This window comes from Sceloporus occidentalis, unplaced genomic scaffold, assembly GCF_023333645.1.
Source record: "Sceloporus occidentalis isolate IW3139 unplaced genomic scaffold, rSceOcc1.0.p SCAF_3, whole genome shotgun sequence".
In the NCBI taxonomy this organism is placed as follows: Eukaryota; Metazoa; Chordata; class Lepidosauria; order Squamata; family Phrynosomatidae; genus Sceloporus; species Sceloporus occidentalis.
The window spans coordinates 90503282-90517716 of NW_028316983.1; positions in this window are offsets into that span (position 1 = coordinate 90503282).

The window sequence follows — 14435 nt, forward strand, 5'->3', positions numbered from 1 at the left end:
GCTTTTATCATGCCATACCTTGCTCACTCACTGAATTTTACAGAGGCTTCCAACAGTGGCTTCAATCCACCCATAAACCTCGATTCCCCACTCCACTGCTTCTTCTCTGTTCTTCATTACTGAAGAGAATGCATGGGCAAGGGAATGACTAGCTGAGCTATCTTATAACTACTAGTGCAAGGGGTAAAAAAATATGCACCTTTTCTCATGTGGCTTCAAACTGGTACTCCAGATTGTTGACTCTGAGCATGCCTGCACTGGCCACTTTACTCCTTGTTAATTGCATGGGCACTCTGTTATAACCTCAGCAGATGCAGTGGATGCCAGGCAGGCACTCATATGGAACAACTTTGCTGGTGAGGATGTGGCAGTGGTGGCTCTGAAGGGGATCCATCCCTTTCCTTGCACTGTTCAGCTCTGGGTAAATGGGATTGCATGGTTCTTGGCATGTGAACAACTGGGTTAGCTGAATCAGACCCAATCCAACTGTCCACATCACCAAAATGCTGAGAGGTTCCCTGTTTGTTCTCTCTAACTTTGTTTACTTTGGAGCAATGTTGGGCTAAGAGTAAAAAAACATGGATTCTTTCTGGAAGTAGCTATACATCGTGGAGACTAACAGCACCAGCTTTGGACTGTGTGCAGCATTTTTCACCAGTGTAGGCAAGCCTTGGGAATATGTAATTACCCTTTGACCATGCTGATAATGAGTTGATACGGGAGTCCATTCAGGATGGCGGGCAGAATTCTTATCTGGAGGGAAATGCCCTGATTTAATCTTCTCTTGTAGCTACATTTATTAAACAGTAACTTTCCAGGCAAGCATACAACCACTTGGTCAATTGGTTTTCTGGATGGCTAGGCCTCTATATGTCTGAAAAATGGGCCAGACAAAGAAACAGATGCTAAGCTCAGTTACAAATAAAGCTTTCTGCATAGCACTGCCCAGAATCATTGACTGAATTTAATACATGCATTATTTATTTTTTCTGTTTCTTAATATATTTATCTCCCATTCTGAATGGTGGAAACTCTGGGCAGCATACAACTATAGTCAATTTAAACAGGTTAAAACAATTCAGAATGTATTACAAGAAAACATATTTTAAATAGACCAAAGACGTGTTACACAATTGAAGAAGTTAACAGAGCTCAATTTTTAAAAATTGTTTAGAACCATGTTCATGAATGTTTTTTGGGGAAAATCAGTTAGGCCCCCAAGGCTTTAATGTTTTATCCTGCAGCTGGAATGAAATGAAGAGCAGCATCAGGCAGATCTTCAAGGGGAAGGCATTCTTATAAACAGGACAACCCTCCCTCATGTCCTCCTCCTGCAGTGTACTAGGAGACCGAGGAGGGCCCCTCCAGAGACCTCAGTCACTGGGCAGTCATTTGTAGGGAGAAGCCCCCATTCAACTATCAAGTTCCCAAACACTTTAAGGCATTGAATGTTGTCACTGGGAACCTAGATTTCGACCAGAAGTATACTGGCAATTTTGCCTTACATAATCCTGTTGGTGAATCACAATGGAATAGTTACACCATTGTAACTCACTTGTAGGGTCATTGTGGAGTTTGAGATGATTTACCAACTGTGCAATAACAATCCCTTCCCCCCCAAACGTATCTTTGGAACAGCACAGTCCCAAACACAACCATTTCTGTGTCATTGGAGAGTGGGAGAGAGGTCGGCAGAAATGCTTCCAACTATGATCCTGTAGCTGCACATGCAGCAAGTAGGTCACCTGCAGGGGCTTCCCAAGGACCCTTGAGAGGTCCCTGTAGATGCCAGTTGCAGTGAGTCCAGCTACAGAAAAAAGCTAGATGCATTTCCCTTGCTCCCCCATCACACCCTCCAATGACATGGATATAGCTGTGTTGGGGGACTGCATCTCCTAAAAAGTGGCTTGTGGGGGCAAGACTCAGAGATGTGGCTACAGAGACATAGCTATATGCCAGACCTGCATCACCCAGTGCAGGATTCCATCTCCAGCCTTCCAGGCACAACCCTCACTTTGTTTTCAATGGCTTTTTCCTCTTTTTCCTTAGCTCAGAAAATGGGTTAAGAGGACGGGGGACACATCAACTATATAGTGACTTCTAACTACAAGAAGGATTAAAGCCTAGTCTAAAACTGGTCTCAGTTCTCCAAGACTGACTGATCTTTAGGCACCAGGTCTAAATAAACAAGACCATGATGGCAGCAATGGTAATGATGAACTTAACATCCAGAAGCAGCTAGTGGATTCCTCACTGTGGTTGGAGTAAACCCACTCCTGATTTTACCTATGTTCTTCCAACAGTTGCTAAAGTAGGGTCCAGAGCTGGCACAGCCTGCATTCCACTCAGAGCAGCTGACACAGAATAGCAGAATAGAGTCATTGTGCTCTCAATGATGGATCCATCACTGGCCCCTGCTTATCTCAAAAAAGCTGATTGATTAAAATATCAAGGAACATACATTTGTGGTGCCTGTTTAAATGGACAGCACAAGATGTATACTTCTGCAGGCTATTGAGTTAAAGCAGAATGTAGGAGTTTGTCACACTGGTAAAGAGCCCCCCCCCCAACCTGCGCAGCCACACAGCAGATAGAGACATGCAGGGAAATGATTACTTATAGATCTATTATCTACACCTTTTCTGTTCTTAATAGAACTTTTCAAAGTTGTGACTAGAATAAAAAAATTTGTCACTTCAATGTCGAACATTAGAAATTGGTTTCACTCAGTGAAGAAGATGATTATCTTCTGCCATAATTGTCTTTATGGAGTTCATTGCCATAAGTTCTGAAGATGGGTATGAGCTTAGATGGCTTTAAAAGGTTTCATAGAGATAGTGCAATCTGATACTTTCAATAGTTCCCAGTGCTTCTGGGAGGTATATAAGCGGAAAGGGGTTGTTGTTTTTTTGGTTTGATTGTTTTAAATCTTTCTCATCGTCTATTATTTGTATCAGCTACCTGTTACAAAATTACCAGATACAAAGTTCTGGACAACCCAATAATTTGCATGCTTTTGTGCCATTTTAGTTATTCCTAATAAAGGCTGCATTACTGTCAATTTTGGTATTCCTAATAGTTATTGTCAAAGTAACTTGTTGGAAGTATCCATTGAAATGGATTCTATATTTAAACCCAGGTTTAAAGAAGGCAACATTTCAGGCCTCCAAGTGACTCAGAATATTGTACAGAATAATAGTATCTTAAAAGGAAAGGATAAAATATTCGAAGCAAAACTCTAAGCCACTGGACCCAACAACACTGGACCCAACAACACAAGAATCCAAACCATTCTGTGTCTTTTGTGTTTCCCATCACCTTTTTAGGAGAAGGCCGGCAGAAACAAAGTAGAAAGACCATTTACAACTTTTTTTCATTGTCATCATCTACTTGTGAAACAAGAAATCAAAACACATACTAAAATAGATACACTTCTCATTTCCTCTTTGGTTACCCCCCCCCCCCCCTTAGAAAGAAGCCTGTTGTTTTTACTCTATAGTCCTATCTTTTAATCCCTTGGACCATATTAGTCAGCTCTTGTTCTTAGAAATGCCTAACTGACTTACAGGAAAGCTTCAAAAATAGAAATGCAAAGATTTGTCATAATGAAATGGTGATTATTTATGTAGCTCTTGTCAACCACTATAGCGCAGACTTTCCATCTCAGCCGGGAGACCCATTGGTCTAGCATATAGCAGACTGTCACTGGTAGACTACTAATCAGAAGCATAGCTCTGCTTTATTTTCTTCATAACAATTTAAGTCTGCTTCAGGCTAGAACTTCAGGAGAGACATTTTAAACAGCCAGTATATTTATGATTCAAACATCTGGATTAAAACAGATTACAGTATTTGAACAGATGATGGGGTATTGTTACACAGTTCTCTATCTACATTCGTCATGGCTCTGTCAAAAATAAAAATGAATGATATTATGTCAAAAGACATTATCAAGTTTTTGTTTCATTGCTTCCACCTCTTTCCTGGCTTCTGACATCCCGTTTGTTTTTTTAAAAAAAATGAAATAAAATGTCTTCTTCCTTCCTGTTTATTGCTTCCTATAAAATTATTGATTGCTCCTCTTTTTATAGGTCTAACTCCAACAATTAGATGATAACTCACATGGCCAGTTTATCATGTCTTGTTCAATTTCCCAAGGGAGGGATGTTATTTTGCAGGTTGTTTCACTTCGAATAATGGAACTTGCTAGCTAGCATGCCCTTATTTATGGCTTTCAGATGTGAGACTTAAATTAACTGCTTAGATGTATTTTGGACTGTTTTCTGCAATAACTGCATTCATGTATGGGGAGACAAGAGAAAAGTGATGGCTCTTTCCTTAGATTATGCATTTGGGGTAATAATAATAATAATAATAATAATAATAATAGGTTTTATTTATATACCGCCCAATCACTGGGAATCCGAGCGGTTTACAGTAGAGGGGTAACAGACAGTTCCCTGCCCACAGGCTTACAATCTAAAAGACACGACACAAAAGGAGAAGGGAATGGTGAGGGGGGGAGGGAATCAGGTCCAGCATTCTTCTCTCCCTCTGAGGCCTGGACCAAGGCAGATGGACCGGAGGGAGGGCTCTTCTTCTTCAGGCTAGCCCCTGATGGAACTGGGCCAGCCTTCTAATTTTTGAAAGAAACAGAGATAGAGCTATGAGCCAGAGTGGTGTAGTGGTTTGAGCACTGGGCTATGACTCTGGAGACCAGGGTTCAAATCCAGGCTCAGCCATATAAACCCACTGGGTGACCTTGGACAAGTCACAATCTCTCAGCCTCAGAGGATGGCAATGACAAACCCCCTCTGAAAAAAGTTGCCAAGAAAACTGCATGATAGTTGGGGTTGCCATAAGTTGGAAATGATTTGAAGGCAAACAACAACAGAAAGAGAGCTATGCCTGTGATCATCGGAATGGTTAGAGGTCACTATACCTACAAGGCCATGCTCAATGGACAGATATTCTAAATGCACAGAACACGCTATGCAAATGGTTAGTATAATTCTTCCACTGATTTGCTTATGGTAGAGAAATGTACCCACTATGGACTCTGTTGTCTCAGAACTTTTTGGCTGAGGACCCTTGATGGTCCCATCATTCAACACGCTTCGTTGTGCTGAGTAGATCTTTTTGGGACCCACATTGCATCAACACTGGTTGGCTACACAATTCCCACCCCACTGCCTTTTATTTACATATATTCACTGAGCACATAATCAGCACCCCTACACATGACAACTCTGTAGAAGGCTCTCCCATTCACCTGGATGTTAATACAGCTGTCTGTGAGGAGAATCCTACAGACAGCCAGTAAATTCATATAGAACAGTAAGAAGGGACAAAAGCCTACCACCCCCATTTTGGTTTTCACTGAATGCAGAGATAAGTACAGCATATCATCTGAAAAAGCTTGTCTTTCTCGGTATACTCTGTAGAGTACTGAGGTAGCAAACCGTATCACCCCTACAATTTTTTAAAAATGGAATTAGTTTTTTTATAAGATTAGCCTGACTTCTACAAAGGGCCCTGCTACCTTGCTCAAGATGTTTCTTAAGGATGTCTCCATTAGGAGGACTATTTCACAAAATTGTAAAGAAGAATAAGATATCTCCTTATGTGGGTTCATGTTGACATTACCTGAGAATGTATTTCCTTGAAGAGAAGTTGAAGTGGTACTTTCAGGTGAATTAATGTCATCACTTTCCTTCATCCATGGAACTCTGTGGAAATGTTCAAATGTCACTGGGGTGAAGCAGACTGGCAATGCTCCAATCTGTGGTTAAAAATCTATAACAGATGGTCATTACTTCATATTTTGCAGTATGCCCCTGCTAGATGGATTCATATACTAAATACAGTGCAGACTTAGTGTTTAAGTTTGTAAACTCAGTAATTATGCAACTATTGCTTGCTTGTCAGAGAAAAGATGGTCATATTTTCCCCAGAATGGCAGAACAATCTTTCTCCAAAGCTGTTTTTTTTTGGGAGGGGGGGGCTTTTTTTTCACTGTGAGGAAAGTACCCTCCACTGTCCGGTGAGAAGGAAACTGCAGCTCATCAACCCTGCCCATCCAAGCCTAAAGTCAGAGATGATGGAAGTTCTAGTCCAAAAAGTTCTGGAAAGCTATAGGCTTCCCAGCCCTGAGCTAATATATCCATTATAGTGTGCAGGTGCCCTTAATGACTGATATAAGTCTTCTCCCATGTACAAAGTGGTCAACCAATACCAATAAAACTCTCTTCCTCTCACTGCGCCAGTGTCACATTATTTCAACACACTCCTATTTCTTTTGTTTTTAAAAGACTGTCCTTCTTTAATGCATGGGCTGGCCCTGGATCAATGCTACATGAGCACAGGCTTAAAACAAAATTCTCTTGTTTATATATTGTATATGCAGAGGCCACTCATGCTCATTGTGGTCAGTGGGATAAAGATATAACATCTCCCCACTGATATGGGACTATTAGCTGCACTGGCCTATTGGACAATCCTCTATTGTATGTGTGTCTCTTCATTTGATAGACTATTCTGGAAAGTTAGGGGCTTGACAGACCACCCCAAAAGGGCAGTCTGGAGCCACCCATTTTTCCTCCAGAGGGAGCCCACAGCAACCAAACCACATGAGCTTCCTCCGCACCAAAAAGAACCTGCTAAAAGCGGGTTCTTTTTGCCACACACACACTGCCACCAGTGCACCATTAGCACACTGTGGCATGTTCGTGATGTAAGCGTGGCACCATGATGTGTGGACGCTGTGCCATGTGTGGATGTGGTGTGTGGATGGGTGGCCGCCATGATGGTACTGCCGTGGCACGCTAGGGTTTGGGAGTGTGCAAACACTGCACGCTCCCAAACCCTAGTTTCAGCCCGACAATGGATCTTCCATTCTGTCTGTCTCAAGCCTAAGCAAGGAAGATTGATTTGTTACTCCTTCAGTCACTGCAATGCAGTGTTACCTTGATGCTTGTACAGTAGTGTGAAAGAACTTTGTGTTATAGTGTTTGGATTATCACACTTAATTTGAGTTGGTATAACTTTAAATCCCAGTTTAGTATGAACAGAATCCCATCGGCTGAGTTTGTTCAGGGTTTGGAAAAGTTACTTTTTGCTCACTTTAGGACATTCAATCCACAGATGCATAAAAAAGCCTCTAGATTTACAACCCCTCCGGCAATCTGGAGAGAGTGTCTTAACCATTTTAGACAGTGTTACAGGTGTGAGATACCGTCTATGGATGGTTTTCAAAGTATTCTCCCTCACAGATGCTGAATGGGATTTGTATGGAGGTGAAGACCAAACATTAGCCCAGGCAGTGTTTGAAACTGTGGTTTTCCTTTCTCCTTGCCAAAATGAGTGCATATATTGTCCTTTCCCATACACATGTTCCATGAGATGTTTGTAGATAGCTGCCGCTGTCCCTTTAGTATGAGATGCAGAGTTCAAACAAAAGTTTTCAAAAAAGAAGACTGGACGTGGAGATTCTGCTGCTGACGCTAGGTGTGATGCAAAGGAAGCAATTTGTGTATTTGAACCCAGGTAATGTTAATTCACTGTAGGGAAGTTTTTACAGTGCTGGTGAGCTTTGGGAATCTACCAGAGAACAGGTCTAAGGTGCACTAGAGTCTACATCTTCTCAATAACCTTATAGGAATTCCAACTTCTTATGTCAAAGATTAAGATTGAGAATACAGTTTTCTGAATAATAATCAGAGCCTGGAGAAATTACTCTTTTGAAGTATAGTTCAAGCCACTACACCATGCTGGCTCTCTTTTCCTTGCTCTATACCCAACCCAAGTTGAATGAAATAAAATTGGAGGGGAAAACCTGGCTGCATATATAAGCATACAGATAATGACAGAAAATGGGATGCACACATCTTGAATATTGTATTAGTGGCAATGGCAAGGAGAATATCCTGGACAGAAAAGTCTCCATAGCCTTTGAGATCATACCTGATCTCCAAGATCCAATAAACTAGAGACACAGAGTTTTACTCCTAATGACTCTTAATGAGAACCAGCCTCGCACAGTTTTTCTAGCTTCTGGCTTCTGCTGCTGCGGATGTATTGATGATGTTAATCAAACAGGTCCTTTCTCTTTTGGAACTAAGATTGCAGAACTCTGCAATGTAGGTTCTGTGAACTAACCAGCTGTTATCCTGGTTTCAGTAGCACTGCCCCAAATAAGAAACTAGCTGGTGAACATGGAGGAGGAAGAGGTGATGATGATGATGGTGATACCTCAAAAGAAACTTTCCTTAAGAGCTGAGGATACATGGATACTGGCAGATATGCATTTAAATCCTGTGCATACCTCAATGAGTTTATTGACTCTTATTTATAAGCAAGTGGGCATAGGATTGTAGCTCTATGACAATTGTGTATTTGCCTCTTCAAGCATAATTCCACCGATAAAACTGCAACAAAGGGCTAAATTTGTGGAAAAGGCATTATATTTCAGATGTTGTCTATGTTGCTATTTTTACTCTGGAAGACATGAAGCAAAAGCTGAGGTTTCTTTAGAGGTTGCTTATCATACCTCTCATACCTCATAAGCAACTTCTAAGGAAACTTCAAGTGTGTCTACCTGAATAACCAGTTCTTGTTACTTTTTAAATCAACTCAAACAATTACAGTGTGATAGATTTATTAATGTAGAACTCTCACACTACATGCTGTACATGTCTGAGAAGGCTACAGCTACAAATTATTAGCATTTTAAAATAGCAATATTTTTTTTTATTGCTTGTTTTGTATTTGACAAATAGGTTTTTCAAAGAGCTCAGGGGAAAACAGCCAGGCTTTCTTGCTCACTGTTGACTTTTTGGGACTAATATATTGAATCAAGTAGCTTTGTTTTCATGGGCATTTTTAATAGAATACATTGTTGTCCTGAACATTTTGGATTTTAATTTGGAATTTTCATTATCTGCATTATATTTTATGATAATTTTGGAGGAAGACTTCATAAATCCTAAAACCAAAGAAGGTCAAACAATGTACCTGCATTGTTTCTTCTTTTTACACTTCATTGTACATTTTAACCATGAGCTGTATACTTGTTGGCTGTGTCTAGTCAGTTCTGTATGTGCCAAAATATATTACCTTCTAAACTAGAACAATTTATTCTGGCACTGCATTATTGAGAGATGGGCAAGTTTAGTAATGAGGGCCAGAAAAGAGGGTCTGAAACCAACACTGCCCTTCCATTTGGAGTTTTTAATCCAGGATGCATTTTTGCTAATCTGAGAAAGGGGGATGTGATTTTCACCTATTCTTCCTTCATTCTACAGACTACTTACAATCCATTTCAGAGGACTGGGGGATCTGTCAGACTTTAATGGAAGGTGTCATCAGAGCCTGCAGGATGAAAAAGGGGATCTGCAAAAATAATGCCTCTTTCTCTTCTTTTAGTGCTCTCATGGGCAACAGAATACCACTGGATTGTTTTCATTGTGGTTAACTTCAATTTACAGTGACATTGGGTTTTCTTGGAAAGATTTGCTATTCCAAGGAAATTTGCCATTGCTTTCCTCTGAGATTGATTAAGAGTGACTTGCCAGTCATCCAGTGGGTTTCCATGGATAAGCAGAGCTTTTAAACTTGATCACACAGAGTCCTAATCTGGAAAACACTGGCTATATTTGCACCATTGGATACAATACAAAATATTTTACCAGCCATATAATTTTGATTGTGTCTGCATGGCCCACGATACTTGGGGATGCTCCTGGATTATCCTGGCCCTAGAGCTGCTCTGACCTCCTCCCATTACCTTGGACCTTTTGTTACAATGCTGGGTGGCTGTTCACACATGTGTCCTGCTGTGTTGCCCGATGTGGCTGTGGTGGCAGTGAATTGCTTGTTCTGAAGACAGAAGGAAGCATCCATCATCAGTAAAATGGCTGTGTGCCTCATTCTGACACCAGAGTGAGTGATCTGCTACAGTGGCAGCCACACTGGACAGCACAGCAAGATACGTTTTAAATAGCTTCCCAGCTTTGGAATGGAAGGTTCTAGATCTTCCAGGAAGAGTGGCAGTGAACAGGAAGTTTTTACAGTCTGTTTTAAGAAGGATATACTCTGGCTTTGGTGCTGAACAGGCAGATATTGTCAGGTCTGTTACCAGAAGACATGGGGTTTGGACCAGGCATCATTCAGATTCTTTGCTGAGAAGTTGGATGAGGCATTTTATTTGGCCATGCAGACAGAGCCGGAACTGGCACAGCTTGCATGCCTTCAGCATAACTGGTGTCACAGTGCATTTTTAATATATCGAGTGCAGACAAAATTCTGCACCAGCCTTCATGAATCACTCTCTCATGAATTGAACCCCATGTTCCAGAACTGCCCTTTCACTTCTGCTTGGCCTCAGCTTACATTTGTAGACTGGAGGAAAACAAAATGCAGATTTAGATGTTGTTTTTTTCCTTTGGTTTATAAAAGCCATGACAGATTTCTTGGCTTTGCTAAACATAAAGAGAGAATGAAGATAGAATCATAGAATCATAGAACTGTAGAGTTGGAAGAGACAACAAGGGCCATCCAGTCCAACCCCCTGCCATGCAGGAACCCTCCATCAAAGCATCCCCAACAGATGGCACTGCATTACTGAGCCTCTGTTTAAAGACCTCTAAGGAAGGAGACTCCACTACACTCTGAGGGAAAAACAGAGGCACAGTGACATAAAAAGATTTTTTTAAAAGAATGGGAAAAATAAAACATTTAAAACATAAAACATTTAGCATGTGAGTTTTTCTACACTGGATCTTAGCCAAAAGTCCGAGAAGCGATGTGAGTTTTTCTCCTTTCAGCCATGCAACTGCCTGAAGCACCTAAAGAATCCCCTCCCAAAGGACAATGTGAAAATAAGAACTGATGTCCAAACTGCCCTTAAATGTGTCTACTGTAAAAGTTGTAATGTATGCATGCTGAAATTGAAGTGAACTGGCCCTGGCCATTCTATTGTCACAGCAGCTACATAAAGAGGTATGAAAATGAGATAAGCAAAAGGTCCCCCAATACCATAGAAAGTTGCTTACAGTTCTACTGCCACATATATCTTACAGCAGAGGAACACTGATTATTCACAGTTGAAGCCAGCCATCCAAATGCATCCTGAGAGAATTTGTAAGAGTCATTGACATCTAAAATAAAATGTGTTGTTTTTTTTAAAAAAAGTGTTTATATTTCAGTAGTGTTTGGCAATGGTACTCACATGTAGAGTGTGGTTTGGCTGAGGTCCTTGCTATGAATCAGTTTTAGGATTTTTTACGTATTAAAGATCATGAAAGTAAGAGCAGACTGAATTTGGCTTTAATCATATCTTGAAATTATTAAGTGCATGATTCTTACTAAACCTTTCTATGCATTGTTGTTAAAAAAGTAGCTAGTACTGTAATAATATTTTTGTTTGCTTTTAACTGGCTACAGGATTATGAAGAAAACGTAACAGGTCCATTAAAATGGAAAGAGCTGTATTTCTTTCATTTCCTTGGGAAAAAGATTGATGCCAATGTTACCTGACTTCTCAAAATATAATTTGATAAGTCAGGAGATAATTTAATCTTCTTTAATTTCATTTTAAAATTTAAGTTAACTTAATTTTTTTAGGTTTCTAGAAAAACATTTTTCCAGACATCTAAGCCGTGCAAAAGAACACAAGGTTCAATTGTGTGTCTACATTCCCCCCTGCCTTTTTTTTTTCCACATCAACACCACGAGATAACGCTAAGACAGACTGAACTTTAATGACTTCCCTGGGCAGTCCAGTGAGCATGACAACTGAGCTGGGATTTGAAACTGGATGTGCCACATCCAAGTCTTGCCATTGATTTATTGCACTATTCCTGGGCTGCCTAACCCTCTGCTGAGAGTTGCCAGGTCTTTTTTGTTGTTGAGTAAATCAGGCACATTTTTGCTTTAAAGAAAGTAAGAGAAAAAGAAGGTCTGGCAGACTGAAGCAATATTCTAGTGGTGGTGAAAGGAATATCAGAAATGGCTTTGTATCATGTCTAATGACTTGTTCATTATACCCAGCATTGCTTCCTCATACTGGCAAGCCTTCTCCAAGGTCACCGTCATATAATAGGTCTTTCCCATTAGCTACTACCTAAGCTTTTTATGTGACAACAGTGATTGACCCTAGGAACTTCTGTAGGCTAGACACGTAGTCTACAACCAAATCATACTCCTCCTCGAAAGTAACTCTCTTCATGGGATACTTTAACATAAAGTTAGTCAACCTGAAATCCTCTGTATGATGTTGGATTCTAATTGCCATAATCTAATACCATTGGCTATGCTACACTGGGCTGAAGGGAGTTTTATCTGTAAATTCCCCTGAAATCACTGGTAAAGGTTGCAATTAGATAGTTAAGTCAGTTAGTAAGTAAGCTTGAGCTATCTGTTGGTCACTCACACAAGTACATGATTATATGTTTGCCTATAAGCATTGCCAAGTTACCTTTCTAAAGTTCATATTTCTAGAAACCCTTCTTCTCCTTATTTATTCTTATGTGCCTTCAAAGGAACTTCCAGTTTATTTATACCATGATGTCTCTCATTTCTTAATCTCAACATCATACATAAATGATGCACTTATGATTTTAATATTCCTGTTCAAATTATGATCAGGGAAACTAACCACATAGGATATATTTATCTTAATTATATAAATATGGTTTTTGTTATTTTTTTTTCCTCTTGATAAATGTGCCTCTCATATGGAAAATGTCTGTAGTGTAATTTAGCAGTTCCCACAAGAAAAGTGTAAGCAAACAGGCAGATTTAAAACAGGTCAGTTAAGCAGGTGTGTGTTAAAGCACCATATGCGACACAATCCCATATTAATGTACTTGGCAAGATGACTGTCCCACGGATGTGTTGTTAATGAATCCCATTTCTCATTATGTAACAGAATTGACAGCTGTGTTCCATTCTATGAAATCTTCAAATACAAGAATAGATTAATAAAACATAATGTGAGACAATGATAAGAAGTGAAACAGAATTAAAAACACAGGCAAATAAGATGTTCTCTTCTGGGATGTGTTTGCATGAAGGCAAGTATAATTCAAACAGGACTGTGATAGGAACTAATTAATTAAAATCAATTAACTTATGAACTAGATTAGAAATCGGTAGATGGAAAAGGTCAACAATTAAATTTGTTTATTAAAATGAAAAAGTTGACTTAAGTTGAACTTTCAGATCAGTGTTTCTCCAGAAGGTTTTAATTGTTATTAAGTAAATGAATAAAAGTGGTAAATAGCCAACCATTTTGTGTTACTCACTTGGGTGTCTACTCAAAGCATTACTCTTCTGGATTTTTGTCCAATTACTTCTCTCTCTCTCTCTCTCTCTCTCTTTCTCTCTTGCTCTCCCCCCCCCCAAAAAAAAAAGTCCTTTGAGGTTGGTGAGTTACTATTACAAACTAGGAAAGAGTGATGGTCTTTTTTACATCTAGATGGTCCCACATATAACAAAACGAATCTATTCAGAAAGAAGTCAAAGGCTTTCATGGCTGGTATCCATAGTTTTCTGTGGGTTTTTCAGACTGTGTGGCCAACTCTTCTAAAACATGGCCACAGAGCCCAAAAACCCACAAAAAATACTCAAAGAGAGTTCTGAAGCCAGGGAAACCGACTTTTTATAAGCAGATTTATTGTTTTCACACATCAACATTAACTTACTACTCAACACTCACATGTTATAGAGCCAACAAATACACCTGAATAGATTTCCTAGATTTGAAAATACTTAATATAGGAGATGATCACACTGCCAATTCCCACCAGGATATACGCAAGTTGTAACCATAACAGATGCATTGTATCACATTGCCTTGTGGCCAGGCAGTGGGCAGCCTGTTTCCAATCTAGGTTTCTCCTGCAGCTTTTCAAGAACAGGAGTTTCCCATTATTGAAAAGTTGCAGGAGAAGCCTGGGTTAGATACAGGCTGCTTACTGCTTGACCACAGAGCAATGCAATAAGATCTGTCTATTACGACTACAACCTGCGTGTATCCTGGTGGGAACTGGTGGTGCAATAATCTCCTTAGTCTCAACAGAGGAATCCCAAATAAGAGGGAACTAAGGACTAGAATACAGCTCTTTGAAGTTGTACTTCCAGCAAAGATAAATCTTTTTTTTTCTTTTGGACTATAATTGACTGAAGGTTACCTTTTTGTTGTTGTTGTTAGTTGCCCTTGAGTTTCCAGTGACTCATGGTCATCCTGTGTATGACACATCTCCAAGCCCCCCTATCCTCCATGGTTCTGCTTAGGTCTTGTAAATTCATGCCTATGACCTCCCTAATTGAGTCTATCTATCTGGCATGCAGTCTTCCTCTCTTTCTGCTACCTTCTACCTTTCCTAGCATTATTGTCTTTTCCAATGATTGTTTTTTCCAATGATTTTCAGTGC